The following is a 20,897-nucleotide window of genomic DNA, read 5'->3' on the forward strand; positions in this document are numbered from 1 at the left end:
ATATGGATCCATTCTTCCTTTCCCCTTCCCAATTGAGTTGACAGCAATTCTCAGTTCATTTTCTAAACAGACTGATAAAAGCTATGCTAGGCCTGTACCTGTTATTAACCTCCCTTGTACTATTATTACTCATAGTGGTTTTTTTTTTCCTCCCCTCTGAGATAGCAGCTAAATGCAGAAGCTGATCTTTGCATATGGTGGGCTATTACCCCCAAAAAAGAATTGCAAATGTCAACCTATTATTGGGTCATTAATGTCAGGTCATGATATTTCAGAGTTTGATGTTTTTAACCTTTATAGACATTAACCCACATACAATACACTTTTGAAAAGAGTTTATTTATCCTTGGAACCAGTGGATACATGTTCCAGGAATATTGTTCTGTAATATTAGGGACTATATATATGGCAAGGATCATTAAGTATATTTATGTAACCACCTCTTCAGCTTAATTTAGCCCTTCATCTATTACTTTAGAGGAATCAAAAATCATGGATAAAAGAAATGTTCAGATGTCTGATAGAAATGGGAGTGAAACAGTATTTGATAATGTCCTTTTATTATAGAATCGCTCTGCGATTCTGACAATGTTTAGACAAAATTCGCAAAGATGATATTAATCTTTTCATTGGAAGTCAAAATTGTTTCCTGTCATAAAATTCAATGAAGTCAATTTCAGTACATGAAGTAGTTTTAGAGTATACTGTTAAAGTCATAATTCAAGAGGCTGAGGAAAATCTAGGATGAAATCATTTACGTAGATTTTATACACAGCTACAGCAATGCTCACCTTGCTCTAGATACATATCAGCATGATGCAGATTCAAAATACAAGAAAAAAAATGCAGGGCACATTGCATGCATACTTTAAAAATACTTGAAGTACTTTTTCTGATTTCCTATATTTTAGCTTAACTGGTCACTTCTTCTAACAATATTCTGAAAACTGATATATAACAATGGAGAGTAAGAAAGGAAACGATCAATCAGAGGAAAAAACATGAATATGGTGACATAAATTCACTGTTTGATGCTTAGAGGAAGGGATTTTCTCATATTTCTGTAATCAAGTATCCATATAAACCCTTTGTTCATTGAAGAAATCATTCATTCAGAGGCTATTACTTCAGAACCTATTAAGCACTAGCACAGTTCTGGGCCCACTGTGGTGGACAGATGCTAAGACGGCCTCCGTGACCCCCGCCTCACGGAATCTCCGCCCTGGAGTGTGAACAAACCTATGGCTTGCTTCCATGTAACAAGATGTGGCAAAGATGACGAGATACCACATTTATAATGCTGAAGTCTAACAGTGTAACTGCCATCCTGCTGACAAACTGTTGTCCCATCAGTCTGCAGGCTTTGAAGAAACAAGCAGCCTCTGGTGAGAGGGTCACAGAACAAGAACCAACTGAATTCTGTCAACAATTACATGAGCTTAGAAGCTGATTCTTCCTCATCTTAGCCTTTCATGAGACTCCTACCTGACACCTGGTTTGATACTTTGGACACCTAATGCAAAGAGCCGACTCTTTGGAAAAGACCCTGATGCTGGGAAAGAGTGCATACGAAAGGAGAAGGGGATGGCAGAGGGTGAAATGGTTGGATGACATCACTGACTCAATGGACATGAGTCTAAGCAAACTCCAGGAGATGGTCAAGGACAGGAAGTCTGGAGTGCTGCAGTCCGTGGGGTTGCGAAGAGTCAGACATGACTGAGTGACTGAACAACTAACTGACATCTTGGTTATGACCTTACGAGAGATTTCTGAGTAGATATTCAGCTAAGCTACTCTTAGACTCTTGACCCACAGAAACTGAGGTAATAAATTTGCTCTTTAAAGCTGCTAAATGTTAATTTGTTATGCAACAACAGATCACTAATAGACCTAAGGATGCGATAATGAATTTAACCATTAATTGTTGCTATTTTTCAGGAATGTTGTATGGCCCATGGATGGAGGAACACACAGTCTAATACAGCCTGATGAACACTGGCTCTGATGGGAAAGGTGACTAAGCTTCAACTCCAGGGACACAAACCCAGAACCAAACCAGGTCCTGAGGGTTGAGGAAAGGATCCCAGAGGAGTAGCAGCTAAGACTTGAAGGCTGAGTATCAGCTGCTCAGGAGAAAGGGTTATGTCTGTGTGCACCACAGGGAGGAAGTAGGGTTGGCCTGGCAGAGGACACGGTATATGAAAACACACAGAAAGGGAAAGGCGAGACAGCGTGACCCAATCAACACATCTGGGTTGTTGGATGTGAGGCCAGGAATAGTAAGAGATGACAATAAAGAATTAAACTGAAAGAAAAAAAAAAAAAAAGAATTAAACTGAGACCAGATCATGAAAAGTCACGTGACTCATGTTTATGATGAAAGAAAGCCTTGCCTACAGTAAAATTCTAAGGCTCAGAAATCATTACAGGATTTTGCAGAATTATATGTAAGAAATATATCTTCCAAAGTATTGTCTAGTTGTTTTCATCAAATACAATTTTCAAAGAGTTTAAAATGTGAATATATGGTCAAAGATTAATTAATGAGGAAAATACATGCCAAACTTACTTAATAAGAGAGTTAGTGAAAAAAAATTTTAAATTGTGTCAAATTTTGAGAGAATTTTTGCTAAGAATTTGAGTTAGATTTATATTCTCAACTGGACAGAATTATTTGCATAGGTGTAGATAGGAATCTCAGGCTTTGTATCAGTTTTCTACAAGTTAATCTCAACTCCTGCAAAGCTGTGAAAAAAACCTGATCACTTAAATACACACCCTTATATAATCTCTTACATCACCAAGTAACTCCAGGAGGGTTCCCTAGACTAGGTTCAGCGATTCACTGAAGGGGCTGACACAGGCATCATTTTGCCTATTTGCAAGTATTGAATCATGTTTGCGTACTGCATATCACTCTCTTATTTCATCTTTGATTGTTCCCTAAGAATTAAATACTTGGGTCACCACCATTTCCCCTGAAACTTAGAATTTATTGATTCTTTTTCTCCTAGCACTTAAATTCACAGAGAAATCTGAACTTCTTTGCCAAATGGTTTTATCTTTGTTAGAAACTTCTACCATTTTGTACCATGTCTTTGATTTTCTAAAAGCATATATAGTTAACTATCCTAACAGAGCTTGTCTAAGGAGGTGAAACTCCTTTTGTTATTTTGACTGGAACAACAAATCATCTTCATTTTGCACATGGTTCTCTTCTGCTGTTGCTATTTTGATAGAATGACAATTGCTAACATTTATTCTGCATTTATCTGTATGAGCATTAGGATAAATACCTTACATGCCTTATCCCTGTAAAAACCTCACAAAATTCAGAAGATATTGTTATAATCACTGTTTTACAAATGATAAAATTTGATGCACAAAGAGGTCATTTTGCTCAAGGTCACATACCTAACAAGCATTGGAATTAGCGGTAGACTCAAATTGACCAGTCCCATCAGTCCCACTTTGATGAGTATAAAATCATCATTTAGTGATTGATTGAACACACAGTTACAGGATTCCGACAACATCCAGGCATGGCGCTGGACACTGGGAATACTGTGCTAAACAAGACAAATGTTACAGTCCAGAAGACTGTTATTTTAAATTTAAAGCAAACTGTGATTAGAAAGAAACCTGAGCAATATGACAAAGCCCTGTTTGTTTTCAAGTGAATAACCCGCATCCAATTCCTGGAGACACCCCGGGGAGTAGCTCTGGCCCCAGGACTCCTGCCAGGTAAGCGCTTTAATTCTGCTCTCGCCATGTCAGCACTGCTTTACTCACTCATCTTCTGTTTCCTAACTGTATTTTTACCGCAATCTGGCTTTCTGTTCCTCTCAACCCAGGACCAGGCTGTCCCCAGCAACCTATCAAGGATGTCAAATTGCCTTCTCAAGTGTTCTATGGGCTCTGTAGGAAACCATGTATAGAAGTGTGTTTTCTGAGTCACACAGATTCCACTTCCTCCAGTCTGCTCTGCAATATATTCTTTTAAGCCCCATGGTGTTGGATTTCATTACTTTTCTCATCTTCCACAAGGAGGGAGTTAGACAACATTAGCATCTGCCCTTGGCTTTGATCACTGACCACACAGGTCTCAGGCTTAGGCTGATGGCCCTGTCACAGCATGTGACATGGCAGACGGTTTGCTCTTCCCAATGCCATTCCCCTGGCAATCCTGGGCTGTGCAGGGGGACTGGCTTCTTGTGTCCCAGTCTGGTCCTCTGACAAGTGGGTAGGATACTCTGGCTGGGAGGAATAAGAGTCACCATCTTTTCACTGTATTTCAAACAGGCAGGCCAATTCTATAAGTCAACAAGGACATTTTTACAGATGATTAGGTCACAGGCAGTGTTTGCAAGGTAGCTTCAATGAAGAGCAGGCTGGCCTTCAGTCTTTGTACTCTATGCTAATGTAACTGCCCCCTTCTCCCTTTCCATCTTATTTCCTTTCTTCCTTGGCTTCTCATGCTTTGGTAAAAATCTTGGGGAGAAGTGTATTGGGATCAACTATTCTCATTGCATATTACATAGAAAATAATTTATTCTAATGTGAAGCCTGACCAGTTTCAAAACCTCATTAATGTGTCAGGTGTATTTAGGGAACCAGGATTCAAGTGCCCTGTCCCCAGGCTTCTACTGGCTGAACAGTGAACAGATTTGGCACTCAGAATGGAGGGGAGGCAGGTTGGTCAAACAATACCTGAGAACGCCTGTACAATCAGCTGACTGATCATTCTCCCATCTTACCATTATAACACGTAGTGTTGCTGATTTGACAATTTATCTATGCATAATCTTGTCTTTCATATTAATTTTTAGTTTATTTTACAGTCATCATTTTACTACCAAAGAAACATTACCCAGACTGTATGTGTCTACTTGAAGAAGAAACTGTTTTTCATGGTCTTTATTCATCTACTGACCTAGTCACATATGCTAAGACCCGCTGAACTGACTCAATCTTGCCATTTCTCTCTAGAGCTCTACCTTCTGCCTCTCTGCTCTCCTCTCCTGAACCTTCACATCCCCAACCCCAGATTCCCATCATTCAGGGAACATCATTATGCCTTGTGCTCAGTCACTTGATATTGTCCAACTCTTTGCAATCCCATGGACTGTAGTCTGGCAGGCTCCACTGTCCATGGAATTTTTTTTTCATTTATTTTTATTAGTTGGAGGCTAATTACTTTACAATATTGTAGTGGTTTTTGTCATACATTGACATGAATCAGCCACGGATTTACATGTATTCCCCATCCCGATCCCCCCTCCCACCTCCCTCTCCACCCAATTCCTCTGGGTCTTCCCAATGCACCAGCCCGGAGCACTTGTCTCATGCATCCAGCCTGGGCTGGTGATCTGTTTCACCCTAGATAATATACATGTTTTGATACTGTTCTCTCGAAACATCCCACCCTCCCCTTCTCCCACAGAGTCCAAAAGTCTGTTCTATATATGAGTCTCTTTTTCTGTTTTGCATATAGGGTTATCACTACCATCTTTCTAAATTCCATATATATGCATTAGTATACTGTATTGGTCTTTATCTTTCTGGCTTACTTCACTCTGTATAATGGGCTCCAGTTTCATCCATCTCATTAGAACTGATTCAAATGAATTCTTTTTAATGGCTGAGTAATATTCCATGGTGTATATATACCACAGCTTCCTTATCCATTCGTCTGCTGATGGACATCTAGGTTGCTTCCATGTCCTGGCTATTATAAACAGTGCTGTGATGAACACTGGGGTGCACGTGTCTCTTTCAGATCTGGTTTCCTTGGTGTGCATGCCCAGAAGTGGGATTGCTGGGTCATATGGCAGTTCTATTTCCAGTTTAAGAAATCTCCACACTGTTCTCCATAGCAGCTATACTAGTTTGCCATGGAATTTTCCAGGCAAGAATACTGGAGCTGGTTGCCATTTCCTACTGCAGGGGTGCCTACCTTCTTACCAAACTTGTAAATGCTTTGAGAGCAGGATGACTTAGAATGCTCTTTTCATTTTATTTATGACCTGTTACATTGTATTCCTATGGCATTCTATCTTTGTCAGCAATTTCTTTCTTTCTAATAAATATGGTTTTAACAGCTAACTTTATAAACAACAATGTATATCACTACTTAAGACTGCTGTCTGTGATTTATGGAAAACACATGTTTCGAGGGAGGTACCAAGTAAGGTGCGAGTCATGAAAGAATAAAGTTAGACACAGATTGCCCATCTATCATGATCCCTGGGGAAATATTTTTGCTCAAAGTGACAGGTTGCTCTCATTCTAAACTTGGTTTAAATGTGAAGCCAAACATGCCCACAAAACATGTTTTATTTCTCTCCAAAATGTCATTTTTGGGGAAGCACGGTAGACGCAATCACCCTGGCATTTCACTGTACAGAAAGGTGCTTCAGTATTGTTCACAGATAAAGCAGGGCTGGGTCCAGCATTTGTCTCACAGTCCTGGGGCTCCAGGGAATTGGGTTCTACATTATTTCTATGGGTGCCCTGGAAACTACAGTGCACATCAAATGACAGATCAGCTCCCAAGTTCCCTGGGGAGACCACAGCAAATATAAATACTTTTGAAGGTGTTACATTTGAACATGCAGCAGTAATAGGTACAAATGACCCATAAGCCAACTCTTTCTTAAATCAAATAAAAAACACAAGACCATGAATTACAAGTATGCATAATACAGGTCCAGGAATGTTAGCTACACAAATGTTAACATTTCAGAAAATATATATTATGTATATTTTTTTAAAGGAGTTTAGTTTTGTAATTTTCTCAGAATATTTAAACGAAAGAACTGAGTTCAAAATTTTCATGCGAGGTTTGCTCATTAAGAAAATCAGTGCATCATACCAAAGATATTTCACATCTTCCTATGATGTACAGTTTATATCACTGGTTAGTGTCTCATGAGGAGTACTTGACAAATGTCCACATTTTTTAGAAATATTATGGGAATATCCATTAACCTCATCAAGTATTTAAAATATCAAAAGACTTCTGTAACTGTAGTCAAATGGTTTTATCACTTTCTCTTCATGGTCTCTCTTCCTGTTATTGGAACACATGGCTGTGGACAAAGAGCTTCCTCCTTCCCCACCACACCCTGACCTGAAACACAATTACCAAGCAGGTCTGACATGAGAACAGAAAAGCACAAAGGTCTGCAGGTGGCAAACAGAAACATTCAGGGGATGTAACTATAAGTTACTTGAGTGAAGATAGGTTTGGGTAGAAGACTTAGGAGAAATGCAGATAACAAAAAAAAAGTACTAAAAATCAATGATCCAAATAAGGGCTCTTTGAGAGAGAGAAAAAAAAAAAAAACCCAGAAGAAACAAACTACAAAATTCTACTCTAACTTGGCCAACTCCTGTGTCTCACAAGATGCAAAGACTCAAAGTTCTGTATGGAGTCAGGCTTTCTGGCAAGGGAATTTTTCACAGAAATTATCTATATAACTTTATATTCACTTATGTAACTAGTCAGTCAAGATGGAAACACGAAATATCTATGCCTTATATAAACTTTTTTTTCCAAAGACCAAGAGAAACAACTATATTACTATTTCTCCCTCTGACATATGCTATGTTTCTTATAAGTTACTTTCCATAGTATCTTACATCACACTTACCTACTCTTATTTACATGAACTTATTCTTACCACACTAGCTTGGGAGTTCTTTAAAACAAAATAATTTTTTGCATTCTCTATAGTCATTAATACAGTTTTTATATATAGCAGATATGCCATAAATATTTATGATCTTGAATATATTTTGAAGTATTTAGCCAAATGGAACAGCAGAAGTTTTAGAGCGATAAAGTTTCAAGTCAATAAAATTAGACAATAATTTAGTGGTAATAGCTATGTGTCAGAAATATGATAAGCTAGGACTAAAAAGATGAATTCTTCCCTGTAAGAATTTAAATCTAAATCTAAGAGGAACTGGCATCTAGAAACAGAGGTGTAAACAAATAAAGCTACTCTAATTAAGACAGTTTGACATGGGAACACAGTTGACAAATAGAAAATTACAAGAGAATAAAGAAAGGAAGTCAGACATGTAGCAATAGAAGTATTTCAATTCAGAGAAGAAATAGATTATTTAATGAATGGCACTCGGCAATTTACTGTATGACTTGAGAAAATACAATAGCCTTATTACCTAGTATAAGTAAACATGAGTCGCTCAGTTGTGTCCGACACTTTGTGACCCCATGACTGTAGCCCACCAGGCTTCCCTCCCTGTCCATGGGACTCTCCAGGCAAGAATACTGGAGTGGGTAGCCATTCCCTTCTCTAGGGGATCTTCCTGACTCAGGGATCAAACCTGGGTCTCCTGCATTGCAGGTAGATTCTTTACTGTCTGAGCCACCTAGTATACACATAAATTTCAAATGTAGAAGGACTCCAGTATTAACGAATATATATTAGATTGGCCAAAAAGTTTGTCTGGGTTATTTTTAAGATGTTATGGAAAAACCTGAACTAACTTTTTGGCCAATCCAATATTTTATTTAGAATAATTTTTATATTCTTTAGTAGAAACCTTGGAAAAAACCTACAACTGGGATTCTAAGTAAGCTCAAATCCTAGATCTCTATACAGTTAGAAAAAGCTCCTGGAGAAAACTCCTCTTTCTAGTTAGAGAATCAGGAGGCAACCCCTGCAGGATAGACCTTCTTGGAATTTCCCTGCTCTGCCCCAGGTGAGGGACAGCAATGAAGCAGCAACTCCCTCCCCACCTCGCCCCCTTCCTTGGCTGATACCAAAAGGGAACGGGAGCAGCAGTTCTTCAAAGAGTCTTTTGATTTGGCCCATCTTGCAGCACCAGCAATCCAGTGGCCCACATCCCCTCTTCCCTGCCATAGTTGAGACCCACGTGTGCAGGTGGGGGGTTGAGTTTCCCCACCCTCCAAGTGAGCTCCAGTAGTGATACCACACCCCTGATGCAGCAGGCTGACTGTGGCTGGATCAGCTCTGTAGGATTTTTTCTCTCATCATTTTGCCCACGTTGGGTCTCTTTGCAGGAAATTGTGCAATGCAGTGCAGAGGCCTAACTCCCAACTTTTAAAGATGAACACACTGGGAAACCAGGGAAGAGGATAAAGGACCATGGAGAGGAGAAAGCAGATGAAAGGGATCTTTTACATTTGTATATTGAGTGTCAGTCCACTCTCAAATTGCATGTACATGAATCCAACGAAATTCAGAGCAAAGATGTTCAGAACAAGTAGAGAGTGGGTCTAAGTTACAGACTTATTCCATATATTCCATATATACAGACATATATTCCATAGTGGAATATATGTGGGGGCAGACAAGAATATAATGAGACTGGCCCACTATATAATCTAATTATTAACAAGGAACAGAAAATCTAAAAAATTACCAGGAAAAGACAAACAGATATCAATGTGGAAATGGCACAAATGCTACAAATAAGATATATACCTTTAAACAATTACTACAACCATGATCTATGAAGAAAGGACAAACTATTGCAATAAATGGAAACAGAGGTGACAGCAATGAACTAAAGTTAAAAAGTAAATTACGAATGAAGAGTTGGCCAAAAAGTTCATTTGGGTTTTTTTACAGATGTTATGAAAACTGTGAACAAACTTTTTAGCCAATCCAATCCATGACATGAAAATTTTCCTTGAATGCCTTAAAATTAGAATTGAGATGACAAAGGAAAAATGTACATGAAGATAGACTAGCAGAAATCACCAAAAATGAAGAAAAAACAGTGTAGAGGCTCAGAGGAAAAAGGTCTAAGATTTGTGGCATAAAAGACTAAGAGAGCAAAGAGAAAAATTAGAACACAAAATGTATTTGAAGAAGTCATGGCAGAAACCTTCCCAATGTTGATGAAATACATAAATTAAAAGACCTAAACAACTAAGTAAACCTGAATTAGGTAAACAAACATCAGAGAAGGCAATGGCACCCCACTCCAGTACTCTTGCCTGGAAAATCCCATGGACGGAGGAGCCTGGTAGGCTGCGGTCCATGGGGTCACTAAGACTCAGACACAACTGAGCGACTTCACTTTCACTTTTCACTTTCATGCATTGGAGAAGGAAATGGCAACCCACTCCAGTGTTCTTGCCTGGAGAATCCCAGGGACGGGGGGAGCCTGGTGGGCTGCCGTCTGTGGGGGCCGCACAGAGTCGGACACGACTGAAGCGACTTAGCAGCAGCAGCAGCAGAGATAAACATGATCAGACACATTAAATCAAACCACTGAAGACCAAAAATAAAGACTTTTTAAGGAAGCCAGAAGTAAATGATATGTTACATTTAAAAGAGATGATGTATTACATTTTAAAAAAGGGAATTAAATGACTGTACATTTCTCATGAAAAAACAAAAATGTCAGAAGGCAGTGGAACAGCATTTTTAAAGTGCTAAAATGACAGACCCAGAATCTTGTATCTAGCACAAACACTCTTCAGAGATGAAGCCAAAGTAAAGATTATTTCAGCAGGAATAAAACTAAGGGAATTTGTCAATATAGCTCTGCTTTAAAAGAAATGCTGATGTAAGTTCTTCAGTGGAAGGGAAATAATAGAGGGACATATGCAATGTCAGGAAGGAAGAAAGAGGAAAAGAAAAGAGGAAATGTTGATAAATAAAATAGACTTTTTGTTTTTTAAATTTAAATATGCAACACTGGTGAAAGCAAAGTTATAATACTGATGTAGTTTTCACCAAAGCTAGATATAAAACATTTGAACACTAATTCATAGAGGAAATTTAGGTAAAGTATATGATAAGATCTCTTGCTTGCACTTGAAGAGTTATAATCAATTCTGAGTATATAAAGCTTATTATAATCTCTATAAAACACTAAATAAAACTATAAAAAGGTATAATTCTAAGTAGTCAATACAATAAAATTTAAGAAAAATTCCAACAGTACAGAGGGAAAAAGAAAATAGCAAAAGAATGAAAATACTACTAATAAAAAGCTAGACCTTATTCTAAATATAATACTTATGATAAAGGTAAAATCATAACAAATGATACCAATCAAACAAAGCAAAAGATCTAAATATATGACTCCAACATTCACTTGAAATATGTCCATAAAATACCCACTTGAAGTATAATGGTATAGACAGGTTAAAATTTAAAAGGTGGGAAAAGAAACACCAATGCTAACAAAAATCCAAGTAAAGTAGAATTGCTATATTAACAGCATATAAAGAAGGTAAATGACCAAAGATGGATGGATAATTACAATTGTTACAAGGGTTAGGTCACCAAGGAGACAAAGAAACTCTGTACCTAACACTACAGCTGCAAAAATGTGGCAGAAAAAAACTAATAGAAAGAGAAACAAACTCACAATTATACTTGAGTGGTCAATGCTAATTCATAGAACAGGTAGACAGAAAATCAACAGGGATGTAGAAAAGTTGAACAACACAATCAATTAAGTGGACCCAAGTGACATTTCGGGAACACTCCATCCTCAGTTAGCTGAGTACACATTCTTTTCAAGGGCACATGAAACATTTAAGATAGATCATCTCCTTGGCAAAACAAATCTTATTTTTAATAGAAAACTGAAGACATACGAAGTTTGGTTTCTGAGTATAAAAGTACTAACTGAAAAAACTGAAATATGAAAAATCACAAATTATTCAAAAATTATAACATATCTAATTCAGAAATCAAAGATGAAGCTTTAAGAGAAATTGAAAAAACATTGTCTACTGAATTAAAATGGATACTGTTGGGAATATATCAAACTAAAAAGCTTCTCTATGGCAAAAGAAATGATTAACAAAATGAAAAGGTAACCTATGGAATGGGAGAAAATATTTACGAATCATGTATCTGACAAAGGGTTGATATCCACAATATACAAGGAACTCACAGAACTCAACAGCAGTCTAGCAATAAAAAAACCAATTTAAAAAATGGGCACAGAAGTTGAGTAGATATTTTACCAAAGATATTCAAATGGCTAACAAGTACTTCAAAAGGTACTCAATATCACTAACCAGAGAAATGCAAATCAAATGCACAATGAGGTATCTCTCCATATCTGTTAAAATGATCGTATTAAAAAGAGATAATAAATGTTGGCACATATATGGAGAAAAAGCAACAGTAAACTGTTGGCAGAAATTAGTACAAACACTGTGGAGAAGAGTGTGGAGGTTTCCCAAAAAATTAAAAACAGAACTACTGAATGATTCAGTAGTTTCTACTTTGGCGTGTAAATCCAAAATAAATAAATGAATAAAATCACTAACAGAAGAGCCTCCTGATGAAAGTGAAAGGAGAGTGAAAAAGTTGGCTTAAAGCTCAACATTCAGAAAACAAAGATAATGGCATCCAGTCCCCTCACTTCATGGCAAATAGATGGGGAAACAATGGAAACAGTGGCTGATTTTATTTTGGGGGCCTCCAAAATCACTGCAGATAGTGACTGCAGCCGTGAAATTAAAAGACGCTTGCTCCTTGGAAAGCTATGACCAACCTAGACAGCATATTAAAAAGGAGAGACATTACTTTGCCAACAAAGGTCCGTCTAGTCAAGCTATGGTTTCTCCAGTAGTCATGTATGGATGTGAGAGTTGGACTATAAAGAAAACTCAGTGCTGAAGAATTGATGCTTTTGAACTGTGATGAGGTAATAGATACATTAGCTAATATTTCTGCGGTCAGCATTTTATAATGTATACATATATAAAATCATACTACACCTTAACCTTATACAATATTACAGATCAATCATATCTCAATAGAAATGGGAGAAAATAATAATAGCAAAAAACTGTTAAAACTGTAACATAAAAATCTGCTATTTACAGCTAAACAGCTCAGTGGGACTTTAACCTTAAAAGTTTATGTTATAAAAGAAAAATCAATAATTTAAGTTCAAATTGAGAAACTCGAAAAGGGCAAACTGTGCCTATACCAAGCAGAAAGAAGGGAATAATAAAGAGGAAAACTTAATAAGATGGAAAACAAAAATGGAAACAAATAATTGAAATAAGATTCTTCAAAATCAGTCAGCTGGTAATTGACATTGATAAACTCCCAGCCATTTTGACAAACAGTAAAAGGAAGAGCATGTATGCTTAGTCACTCAGTCTTGTCCAACCCTTTGCAACCCCCGTAGACTGGCTTCTCTGTCTATGGGAATCTCTAGGCCAATATACTGGAGTGGGGTAGCCATTTTCTTCTCCAGGGGAACTTCCTGACCCAGGGATCAAACCCAGGCCTCCTGCATTGCAGGCAGGTTCTTTCCTGTCTGAGCCACCAGGGGAGTCCCAAATGAGCAGTGGAAGACAGTTTTGGATATTGACAAATGAGAGGATATCACTACTCACCATGCAGAAATTAAAGAAAAACAGAATATGAAGAATTATTCTATGCCCATAAATTTGACTGAGATGAAACTGACCAATTTCTTTTTTTTATGTTAACATGTAATCAATTATTTATTTTTTTGTAGCTGGGTATTTTTTTTTCCATTTATTTTTATTAGTTGGAGACTAATTACTTTACAATATTGTAGTGGTTTTTGGCATACACTGACATGAATCAGCCATGGATTTACATGTGTTCCCCATCCCGATCCCCCCTCCCGCCTCCAATTATTTTAAATAAATAATTTTGGAAAATTCTTTTGACATATAAAATGGCATAATGATAGATATAAGCTATACAAACCAACCCTCTTCAATAGTCTCAAAAAGTTTTAAAAAGTCTCAAGAGATTCTAAGACCAAAAAATTGGAACACTTTTCACTACAATTATTATCAACAGTATTTTAAAGATAAGATTAAAACACAGTTAAGCGGTTTACCAAATTTCTATTCTTAAACTCCAAATTCTATGCACTTTCCATTACAATAGAAGATCAGAAGAAAATACCTATTTTATACTTATAGTGTTTTTAGTTTTGGGGGAATACACATTTTTAACATGTTCCCAGGTGATACTGATGCCCCTAAATTTAGAGGACCACCATTAAAGCAAATGAACTATCTGAAGGGTTTTAGGAAGGGACAGTTAGGGTTCTTAAAAGCCCAGGTGCCCTCACCGCTCTGGGACTTAATTTTTCACACCTGTACATCTGTACAATGAGGGTGTCTCTGTTTTTCTGGCTATTAATTTGGGTTTCAAGCATTCAGTTGCCCAAGAGCAACTGAAGAGGTACATCTTTCTGATGAGGGGTCAAGGGTAATCGAAAGTTATAAAATAAAAGTCAAAATTCTTATCTTGGCTCACAGAGCCTACAAAATTTGGCCAGTTTAAGTTCCTGGTCTCATCCGCTTTTCGCTCCACTCACAGCGGCCCTTCGCTGCCTTCTTAATCCAGCTCAGTCTGTTCCCATAAGGCCTTTGCGGTTGCTTTCCTTCTGCTCCTAATACTCTTCAGCAGCTCTTCATAACATTCACCCCTCGCTTTGTTCCATCACTTTGTTCTGCTTGATTTTCTTTAAAGCACTCACTACCATCTTAGATAACCGTGTTTGCTTGTAAACTTGTTTACGGTCGGTTTCCTCCACTAAGCTGTCAACTACTTGAGCACAAAGCCAGTCTCTCATAAACCAAAGTGTCCGGCAGGTAGGTGGAGCTCAGTAAATACAGGATGGCCGAACGCCTGCCAGCAGCCCAGGCCAGGCTTTTAAAACGGCCACGGATACGTCCGGCGGGACTTGCGGCGGTCCGGCGGCAGGTCTGTCAGCAGGAAGATCTGGCCGCTCTGTCCAGCCTGGCCCGGCAATGGACCCTGGAGGACGAGTTGGAACAGGAGAGAGAACTCCGGCGGCAACACCAGAACCTGAGTTTCACCATGGACAAGGACCCGCCGGCCCCCGAGAGACTGCTGAGCGTGGAGGAAGCAGAGGGGCCCCGGCCACAGACCCCAGAGATGAGGAGGATGTCTGGGACGTCCTGAGGAGGCGGCAGGAGAGGAGGCAGAGCCGCCGGAGGCCAGGCAGCGGCCCCCAGCGCCCGAGGAGCAGGTGCAGTCGCCGTCCGGCTGGAGACTGAGCCCAGAGCGCGGCTCCGCGGAGGAGGGTGGCCTGGAGGGCAGGGCGCCTAAGGGCTCCGAGAAGCCGTCTGTTGCGAAGACACTTGAGCTACAAGCGAGCTGGATCCTAAGACCCCCAGCCCCAGTAAATGCTTCGTGTCCCAGAAGATCGCTGTGCTGGAGCAGAGCGCTGTCTCAGGAAAGACGGTGGTTCCAGACAAAGCCAGCGTCTCAGAGAAGAGAATGGTGTCTGAGAAAGCCACCGTCTTCAAGACGACCCGGGCCCCCGAGACTCAGCCGGCCCCAGGCAGGGCCATGGCCCCAGCGCGGCTCCAGGCTCGGGTGCACCCAGCCTCAGCAGAGCGCCCCGGGGGGCAGCAGGGTGCAGGGCCTGAGAAGGAGCCCGAGTCCTCGGCGGGGCCTCTGCCCCAGGCTGGCGGCCTCCCACCCGTCACTCTGCAGGTGAGGGCCCCCAGCACGGATGCTGAGGCCGAGGTCCCCTCGCCGCCTCTCCCACCTTCAGCAGCGCCCTGCAGCGCTCCAGCCCCCGCACCACCTCCTTCCGGATGAGCCCCCGGAGAGACAGCTCAGAATCGGCCTTAACCCGCAGCGCCAGCGTGAGGCTCCCTGTCAGCTCGGTCAAATTAGGCCCGAAGCGGGAGCGATACCACTTGGCCATACAGAGATCAGAGTCCGTCAAGTGTGCAAGCCCGTCCCACACTGAGTTCCTCGTGGCTCACGTGGATGTCGCCAGCAGGCGTCACCTCTTCGAGAAAGAGCTGGTGGGCCAGAGCCGAGAGGGCCCAGCCTCCGGCCAAGGAAAACTTGCAGCTCTCAAAGGTGGTGAAGTCGCGGCTCAACCAGACGCCTGCCGAGCTCCTTCCCAAACTGACCAATTTCTTAAAGGAAACGAACTGACAAGACTTAGAATTGAAACAGATAAGCAATGCTACTGAAAACTTTAAGTCATAATAAAAAAAAAAAGAAAGAAAAAAGAAAAGTTATACAAAGAACTCTAACTTCATGCCTACATCATTTTGCTGATTTCACTTGTGCATTTTACCAAATGTTTAAGGAAGAAATAATTCTAGACTGTCTCTTCTAGAAATTAGAAGAGGGAATGCTCCCATTTTATGAGACTACCATAAAATCATACAAAGTTTCACACCAATATACTTCACAGAAAAAGGAGTAAAAATCTTCACCAAAATATTAGCAAGTCAAATCTAGCAACATACAAGAATAATAATGTATAACAGTCAAATGGGATATATGCTGAGAACCAAATATTGTTCAACATTTGAAAATCAGGATAATATACCATATTAACAGGAGAAAAGCATATTTTTTATATCAATAGATGAGAAAAATAACACATAATATTCAAGACTCATTCATGATAACCTATCAGCAAAAAGAAATAGAAGGACTTTCTTAAACTATTAAGGGACATTTACAAAATATAGCAAAATCACATCCAATGGTAAAGACTGAAGGCATTCCTCCTATGGATTAACAGCCAAAAATGTCAACTCTCACCACTCCTATCCAATACCATGTTGAAAATTCTACCAAATGCAACAAGAAAAATAAAAATCACTTAGATTGGAATAAAGAATTAAGAATATTTGCAGAATATGTACTTGCTTATAAGAAAGAATCTACCAAAATTTATTTTAACTGTAATTAACAGATGGTTCAGCTCAGCTCAGTCACTCAGTCATGTCCGACTGTTTGCGACCCCATGAACTGCACCACGCCAGGCCTCCCTGTCCATCACCAACTCCCAGAGTTTACTCAAACTCATGCCCATCCAGTCAGTGATGCCATCCAGCCATCTCATCCTCTGTCACCCCCTTCTCCTCCTGCCCCAAATCCCTACCAGCATCAGGGTCTTTTCCAATGAGTCAGCTCTTCACATCAGGTGGCTAAAGTACTGGCGTTTCAGCTTCAGCATCAGTCCTTCCAATGAACACCCAGGACTCATCTCCTTTAGGATGGACTGGTTGGATCTCCTTGCAGTCCAAGGGACTCTCAAGAGTCTTCTCCAACACCACAGTTCAAAAGCATCTATTCTTTGGCACTCAGCTTTCTTCAAAGTCCAGCTCTCACATCCATACATGACCACTGGAAAAACCATAGCCTTGACTAGACGGACCTTTGTTGGCAAAGTAATGTTTCTGGTTTTAAATGTGCTATCTAGGTTGGTCAAAACTTTCCTTCCAAGGAGTAAGCATCTTTTAATTTCATGGCTTCAATCACCATCTGCAGTGATTTTGGAGCCCAGAAAAATAAAGTCTCTTACTGTTTCCACTGTTTCCCCCATCTATTTGCCATGAAGTGATGGGACCAGATGCCATGATCTTAGTTTTCTGAATGTTGAGCTTTAAGCCAACTTTTTCACTCTCCTCTTTCACTTTCATCAAGAGGCTTTTTAGTTCTTCTTCACTTTCTGCCATAAGGGTGGTGTCATCGGCATATCTGAGGTTATTGATATTTCTCCCGGCAATCTTGATTCCAGCTTGTGCTTCTTCCAGCCCAGTGTTTCTCATGATGTACTCTGCATATAAGTTAAATAAGCAGAGTGACAATATACAGCCTTGACATACTCTTCTTCCTATTTAGAACCAGTCTGTTGTTCCATGTCCAGTTTTAACTGTTGCTTCCTGACCTGCATATAGGTTTCTCAAGAGGCAGGTCAGGTGGTCTGGTATTCCCAACTCTTTCAGAATTTTCCACATTTTATTGTGATCCAGACAGTCAAAGGCTTTGGCATAGACAGATTAGTTCTAACCAAAGTGACCTTTAGATTTGTGTAACTTCAGCTCAATTCTTAGTATAGACATGCTTGTACTGAAATGTATATGACTAAACAGAGGACTCAAATAACCCAAACAATTTTTAAAAAGAATCAAATTGAACCAAACAACTCCTGGTTTTAAGACATATTCTAAAGCTATAATAATTAACAAAACAGTTAAAGGAGAGATTAGCAAACTATTACTCATGAGTCAAAGCTAGTTCGACACTTGTTTTTGTAAATAAAGTTTTATTAGAACAAAGCCATACCCTGTCATTTGTATATTGTCAAAGCTGCTTTTCAGGTACAAGGAGAGACCTGCAAGGAGCTGTGAGAGTGACCTCTATTGCCAATAGAAGTATCTATACCTCTTTCAAATCTTGGGCTTTATTAAAGTTTAACTATATGTGCTGAAGTATATTCCCCATTTGAAGAATTGTTTTTTTTAGCTTTTATGCACATCTTTTAATACTTCTCTGTATATTATAAAATACATAAAACATTAATCTGTGTTCAGAGAAGGTGATTGTGCCTTTAAAAATTAAGACTTAATTCTCCAATTTTTAAAGGTTTACAAGATTAAACATCAAAGTATTGTGAAATTCCAGTGGACACAGATACTTACTTCAACTGGTGCAGAGCATTCCATGTACTTTTCCATTCTCTAAGTAATATACTTGTGCATTTACAACACACAAGTTTTTCTCTGTACAAAAAATGTTCTGTGTTCAGACTATTTTGCATTTTTACTGAAGATAAACACACCATTCTATGTATTGAAATCCATTACATTAAAAATAGCTACATACTTATAATATTGTTAATGTACCATAATTGAACCCTAATATTTTAACATTAGGAATGTTTGCAGTTCAATTTAATCATTTTTACTAAATTATTAATATTATAAAGACTATTCGTGTACATCTGCACTAGAATTTTAGAAGTGGGTTCATTACTACCCAATTTCCTTTTAAAAGGCGTTAACATTTTATATTATTTTTACATAGCACAGCTCTATACACCAACAACCTGAAAAGATTTTGTTAAAGTCAATCTTCAACTCTTGCTAACTTCAGAGATGAAAAACTGGCTTCTAAATTTGATTATTTTACATTAAAATACCTAGGAATCTCAAGTACATAAGCAAATAGGCCATATATACATATGAGTTTGTGAGCATCCCTTTTCCTTTTTTTCAACTTAGATGCTATTTAAATATGTCGCTATTAATCATTTGTTTATGCAGTGTATGATATTCTTGCTATGGGATTTTGTTTAATGATTTTGTTATGTGTTTTTATCTTCATACAATCCAATATTTAGCTTTCTCTACTGCTGTATTATAAAGTTTTATAATATCTTCAACACCTTTATAATATACTGTTTAAATATTGTTTCTAAATAAAGTATAGACTGCATCTATAATATTTACCAAGTGTTACTGCTTTCATGTTAATTCTATGCTTTTTTAATATTTTCTAGCCTCTCTAAATTACATATTGAAGCATGATGGTTATTTTACTGCAGTCATTTTTATCATTTGTACATTTTCACTGACTCTTAATATCTGACAAATATACATTTTTCACTATGATTCTGGTTTACAGTCTCCTTTTATTTCTAAATTTGTTATTCATATTCAGTTTTCACATTTCTTGGTTCATTAAATTTCCTGGCAACTACATCTTCTTTAAAGATTGCATCCATTGTTAGTACAAAATGCCATTTTCCCCCCACTAAAGGTTGGCTTAAAGGCAGTACTGCAGACATTCACATTCCCATTTCTGTAGCATTTCACTTATAAATATCTCTCTGTCTTCAACCTTTTTGTGCCTTTTATACTAGCATGATCTATTAAGAATATCACAGAGCTAACCTGTTATTTAATTCAGGTTAGGATTCCTTATATTTTAATATATTAACTAAATCCAATTACATTAGTTTATATATAATAATATTTGATCTTATTCCTTAATCTTGTGCTTCTATGAACAATATATATATATTTTTTGCTGCCTTTCCAATTACCTGACTTTTCCCACTTATATTAATCAAGTTTATACTGAAACTGCCTTCTTTGCCTCTTATCATTTGAAATTTATGTATATACTTCTAGTGATTTTCTAACTAAAATGTTTAAAAGAAATATAAACAAGCCCCACATAATAGTAATTGCACATTCAATTATCCTCACACCTCCCATCCTACTTCCAGAGATAACTTGTAACTAGATACATTCTCACTCAGGACTCTTAATAATAGCATAGGATGGTATGTACACAACTTTACTCCATCACGAATACACAAAGTAAGAGAATCTTACACTTTAGTATCAGGTAGGCCAAAATGTTTGTTCAGGATCCTGAACAAACATTTTGGCCTACCCAACACATTATCTTCAAAATAAATCACAAGGCAATTGTATATGTTAAAGAAAAAAGCTGAGTAAAACTAGCCCTAGGCTAGCCCTAGGCTAAGTGAACTGAGTAAAACTTGATATTTAGGATATGTCCACTTTTTTTCTTTCCCTCTGACTTTAGTTCTGGTTCTCAACTATGCAACATGACACCCAATATCCACATTTCAGAGTATTTTTCACTATTCTTAACAAAAAATGAAGGATATTGAATATAATGTATCAGGCACTGTGCCAGGTTAAAAAAGAAAAAAAACTAAAAATGGTGTTTGATCTCACAAAACTACCAGTTTAATGGGGCAGAAAAATAAATTGTCAAGCGTAATGGAATGAAATAAGTGCTGTGATGGGCAAAATATTGAATGCCACAAAAGCACACAGAAAAGGAAATTTATTCTCTTGAAGGAAAAGATATTAAGTAGTATTATCTTGTCTGATATTAGGGTATACTAGACATGGATATAAAATAGAAGAAACACTGTGAAGATAAAGATACAGTTGTGAAATAAAGTAAAGAGCAACACTCATTGTGACAAGAAAGATTGCAGAAAATGGGAAACTGGAAGGTAAGAGTCCAAAATACTGAGAATCATTTTAGGTATAAAAAGCTTCAAAAGCCTTGTTAAAATTGTGGATCATATTCTCG

The 20,897-nt window shown here is 38.3% G+C and overlaps 1 protein-coding gene and 1 pseudogene across 1 annotated transcript in view; one reads left to right on the plus strand and one right to left on the minus strand.

The window, feature by feature from the left end:
• Nucleotides 1-20,897, minus strand: part of GPC5 (glypican 5) — a 1,486,194-nt gene that overhangs the window by 599,261 nt on the left and 866,036 nt on the right. The window lies entirely within an intron of this gene.
• Nucleotides 14,649-15,950, plus strand: LOC110123162 (ladinin-1 pseudogene; annotated as a pseudogene).

This window comes from Odocoileus virginianus, chromosome 8 (assembly GCF_023699985.2).
Source record: "Odocoileus virginianus isolate 20LAN1187 ecotype Illinois chromosome 8, Ovbor_1.2, whole genome shotgun sequence".
NCBI classification, from domain to species: domain Eukaryota; kingdom Metazoa; phylum Chordata; class Mammalia; order Artiodactyla; family Cervidae; genus Odocoileus; species Odocoileus virginianus.